Raw genomic sequence first — 6,079 nt, 5'->3', positions numbered from 1 at the left:
TCACCATTAGCCTACATAACCATTAGCCTCCATCACCACTATCCTCCATCACCACTAGCCTCCATCACCACTGGCCTCCATCACCACTAGCCACCACCACCGATAGCCACCACCACAACTAGCCTTTATCACCACTAGCCTCCACTCACCACTAACCACCACCACTATCCTTCATCACCACAAGCCTCCATCACCACTAGCCTCCATCACCACTAGCCTCCATCACCACTAGCCTTTATCACCACTAGCCTCCATCACCACTAGCCACCACCACCATTAGCCTTAATCACCACTAGCCTCCATCACCACAAGCTTTCATCACCACGAGCCACCACTAGCTTTCATCAGCAATAGCCACCACTAGCCTTCATCACCACTAGCCACCATCACCACTAGCCTTCATCACCACTATCCTCCATCACCACTAGCCTCCATCACCACTAGCCACCACCACTAGCCACCACCACCACTAGCCTTTATCACCACTAGCCTCCACCACCACTAGTCTCCATCACCACTAGCCTCCATTACCACTAGCCACCACCACCATTAGCCTTAATCACCACTAGCCTCCATCACCACAAGCTTTCATCACCACGAGCCACCACTAGTTTTCATCACCACTAGCCACCACTAGCCTTCATCACCACTAGTCACCATCACCACTAGCCTTCATCACCACTATCCTCCATCACCACTAGCCTCCATCACCACTAGCCACCATCACCACTAGCCTTTATCACCACTAGCCTCCATCACCACTAGCCTCCATTACCACTAGCCACCACCACCATTAGCCTTAATCACCACTAGCCTCCATCACCACAAGCTTTCATCACCACGAGCCACCACTAGCTTTCGTCACCACTAGCCACCACTAGCCACCACTAGCCTTCATCACCACTAGCCACCATCACCACTAGCCTTCATCACCACTAGCCACCATCACGACTAGCCTTCATCACCACTAGCCACCACTAGCCTCCATCTACACTAGTCTCTATCACCACTAGCCTCCATCACCACTAGCCACCGTCACCACTTGCCTCTATCACCACTAGCCTCCATCACCACTTGCCACATCACCACTAGCCATCACCACTTGCCACCATCACCACTAGCCTCCATCACCACTAGCCTCCATCACCACTTGCCACATCACCACTAGCCTCCATCACCACTTGTCACCATCACCACTAGCCTCCATCATCACTATCCTGCATCACCACTAGCCTTCATCACCACGAGCCTCCATCACCACTAGCCTTCATCACCATTAACTTTCATCACCATTAGCCTCCATAACCACTATCCTCCATCACCACTAGCCTCCATTACCAATAGCCTCCACTCACCACTAGCCACCACCACCACTAGCCTCCATCACCACTAGCCTCCACCACCACTAACCACCACCACTATCCTTCATCACCACTAGCCTCCATCACCAGTAGCCTTCATCACCAGTAGCCTTCATCACCACTAGCCTCCATCACCACTAGCCTTTATCACCACTAGCCTCCATCACCACTAGCCTCCATTACCACTAGCCACCACCACCATTAGCCTTAATCACCACTTGCCTCCATCACCACAAGCTTTCATCACCACGAGCCACGACTAGCTTTCATCACCACTAGCCACCACTAGCCTTCATCACCACTAGCCACCATCACCACTTGTCACCATCACCACTAGCCTCCATCATCACTATCCTCCATCACCACTAGCCTTCATCACCACGAGCCTCCATCACCACGAGCCTTCATCACCATTAGCCTTCATCACCACTATCCTCCATCACCACTAGCCTCCATCACCACTAGCCACCACCACTAGGCACCACCACCACTAGCCTTTATCACCACTAGCCTCCACCACCACTAGTCTCCATCACCACTAGCCACCACCACCACTAGCCTCCATCACCACTAGCCACCACTAGCCTTCATCACCACGAGCCACCATTAGCATCCATCATCACTAGCCTCCATCACCACTAGCCTTCATCACCACTAGCCACCATCACCACTAGCCTTCATCACCACTAGCCACCACTAGCCTCCATCACCACTAGCGTTCATCACCACGAGCCTCCATCACCACTTGCCACCATCACCACTAGCTTCCATCACCACTAGCCTCCATCACCACTTGCCACATCACCACTAGCCTCCATCACCACTTTTTCACCATCACCACTAGCCTCCATCATCACTATCCTCCATCATCACTATCCTCCATCACCACTAGCCTTCATCACCACGAGCCTCCATCACCACGAGCCTTCATCACCATTAGCCTACATCACCATTAGCCTCCATCACCACTATCCTCCATCACCACTAGCCTCCATCACCACTGGCCTCCATCACCACTAGCCACCACCACCGATAGCCACCACCACAACTAGCCTTTATCACCACTAGCCTCCACTCACCACTAGCCACCACCACCACTAGCCTCCATCACCACTAGCCTCCACCACCACTAACCACCACCACTATCCTTCATCACCACGAGCCTCCATCACCAGTAGCCTTCATCACCACTAGCCTTCATCACCACTAGCCTCCATCACCACTAGCCTTTATCACCACTAGCCTCCATCACCACTAGCCTCCATTACCACTAGCCACCACCACCATTAGCCTTAATCACCACTAGCCTCCATCACCACAAGCTTTCATCACCACGAGCCACCACTAGCCTTTATCACCACTAGCCTCCACCACCACTAGTCTCCATCACCACTAGCCACCACCACCACTAGCCTCCATCACCACTAGCCACCACTAGCCTTCATCACCACGAGCCACCATTAGCATCCATCATCACTAGCCTCCATCACCACTAGCCTTCATCACCACTAGCCACCATCACCACTAGCCTTCATCACCACTAGCCACCACTAGCCTCCATCACCACTAGCGTTCATCACCACGAGCCTCCATCACCACTTGCCACCATCACCACTAGCCTCCATCACCACTTTTTCACCATCACCACTAGCCTCCATCATCACTATCCTCCATCACCACTAGCCTTCATCACCACGAGCCTCCATCACCACGAGCCTTCATCACCATTAGCCTACATCACCATTAGCCTCCATCACCACTATCCTCCATCACCACTAGCCTCCATCACCACTGGCCTCCATCACCACTAGCCACCACCACCGATAGCCACCACCACAACTAGCCTTTATCACCACTAGCCTCCACTCACCACTAGCCACCACCACCACTAGCCTCCATCACCACTAGCCTCCACCACCACTAACCACCACCACTATCCTTCATCACCACGAGCCTCCATCACCAGTAGCCTTCATCACCACTAGCCTTCATCACCACTAGCCTCCATCACCACTAGCCTTTATCACCACTAGCCTCCATCACCACTAGCCTCCATTACCACTAGCCACCACCACCATTAGCCTTAATCACCACTAGCCTCCATCACCACAAGCTTTCATCACCACGAGCCACCACTAGCTTTCATCACCACTAGCCACCACTAGCCTTCATCACCACTAGCCACCATCACCACTAGCCTCCATTACCACTAGCCACCATCACCACTAGCCTTTATCACCACTAGCTTCCATCACCACTAGCCACCATCTCCACTAGCCACCATCTCCACTAGCCACCACCACCATTAGCCTTAATCACCACTAGCCTCCATCACCACAAGCTTTCATCACCACGAGCCACCATCTCCACTAGCCACCATCTCCACTAGCCACCATCACCACTAGCCTCCATCACCACTAGTCACCATCACCACTAGCCTCCATCACCACTAGCCACCATCTCCACTAGCCTCTATCACCACTAGCCTTCATCACCACTAGCCACCACTAGCCTCCATCACCACTAGCGTTCATCACCACGAGCCTCCATAGCCACTTGCCACCATCACCACTAGCTTCCATCACCACTAGCCTCCATCACCACTTGTCACCATCACCACTAGCCTCCATCATCACTATCCTCCATCACCACTAGCCTTCATCACCACGAGCCTCCATCACCACAAGCCTTCATCACCATTAGCCTACATCACCATTAGCCTCCATCACCACTATCCTCCATCACCACTAGCCTCCATCACCACTAGCCACCACCACCACTAGCCTTTATCACCACTAGCCTCCACCACCACTAGTCTCCATCACCACTAGCCTCCATTACCACTAGCCACCATCACCATTAGCCTTAATCACCACTAGCCTCCATCACCACAAGCTTTCATCACCACGAGCCACCATCTCCACTAGCCACCATCTCCACTAGCCACCATCTCCACTAGCCACCATCACCACTAGCCTCCATCACCACTAGCCACCATCACCACTAGCCTTTATCACCACTAGCCTCCATCACCACTAGCCTCCATTACCACTAGCCACCACCACCATTAGCCTTAATCACCACTAGCCTCCATCACCACAAGCTTTCATCACCACGAGCCACCATCTCCACTAGCCACCATCTCCACTAGCCACCATCACCACTAGCCTCCATCACCACTAGTCACCATCACCACTAGCCTCCATCACCACTAGCCACCATCTCCACTAGCCTCTATCACCACTAGCCTCCATCACCACTAGCCTCTATCACCACTAGCCTCTATCACCACTAGCCACCATCACCACTAGCCTCTATCACCACTAGCCTCTATCACCACTAGCCACCATCACCACTAGCTACCATCTCCACAAGCCACCATCACCACTAGCCAAAATGTGCCAATGAACTAAGTGCAGCAACGTAAGAGTGCTGTGAGAAACTCATGGTCTTGTTAACAGGTTCCATATGAGGCTGCTTGGCCTAGCTGGGTCTTGGTCGGGCTGACCCTATTCACAGTTTTGAGCCTGGCACCACCAACACACTTTCTGTCTTCTCTCATTTGGGCTGTCCATGCTTTACCCGACACCTGTACTGTGATTGGATAACCTTTTGTCTTGACAAACAAATTCTACTTGTTTCTCTTGTCTCGCCCTCTCTTTGTCTGTCTCTTTGTCTATTTAGTAGAGGTGCCACACCCCAGACAATGTTATTTCTGAAATGTTGAAATACGGAAGAAAGAAAACAATGGAAAACTGTACCCATTTTAAACAAGCTACATCTCCACGGTGCAAAGAAAGATGAATCATCTTTTTTTTTCTGTTACAGTGTGTAAGCCATTGTTATCCACTGTGTTACCTTAGACTAATGTACATGATGCATATATGTCAGACTGAGTAGTATCTTTCTTGTACTAGTTTTATCTTTTGCTTGTGTCTGTTGGTATCTTGTAAGATGTCCATCTCAGTAGCTGCATATGTTCAATATCCATCTACACTGAGTGTACAAAACATTTCCATGATATACACTGACCAGGTGAATCCAGGTGAAAGCTATGATCCCTTATTGATGTCACCTGTTAAATCCACTTCATTCAGTGTAGATGAAGGGGAGGAGACAGGTTAAAGAAGGATTTTAAAATATTGAGACAATTGAGACATGGATTGTATATATGTGCCATTCAGAAGGTGAATGGGCAAGACAAAATATTTAAGTGCCTTTGAACGGGGTATGGTAGTAGGTGCCAGGCACACCAGATTGAGTGTGTCAAGAAATGCAACGCTGCTGGGTTTTTCACGGTCAACAGTTTCCTGTGTGTATCAAGAATGGTCCAACACCCAAAGGACATCCAGCCAGCTTGACACAACTGTGGGAAGAATTGGAGTCAACATGGGCCAGCATTCCTGTGGAATGCATTCAACACCTTGTAGAATCTATGCCCCGGCAAATTGAGGCTGTTCTGAGAGCAAAAGGGGTGCAACTCAATATTAAGAAGTTGTTCCTAATGTTTTCTACACTCAGTGTATATCAGCATGCTCAGTATATCAGTGTCCCCCCCCCTCCCTCTTTCTCTCTCTCTCTGTCTCAGACACGCGCACAAGCAGTTGGTCTTGGCTCACCCTCTGTCTTTCCAGACTTTGAAGGGAGTTCAGACGTCTAATATAAGACAGGTCCCACCACAACAAAAGATCTCACTTTGAGTTAGAATAAACAATATC

Source organism: Oncorhynchus kisutch, linkage group LG28, assembly GCF_002021735.2.
Source record: "Oncorhynchus kisutch isolate 150728-3 linkage group LG28, Okis_V2, whole genome shotgun sequence".
NCBI classification, from domain to species: Eukaryota; Metazoa; Chordata; class Actinopteri; order Salmoniformes; family Salmonidae; genus Oncorhynchus; species Oncorhynchus kisutch.
Note: the sequence above shows the minus strand (reverse complement) of the source record.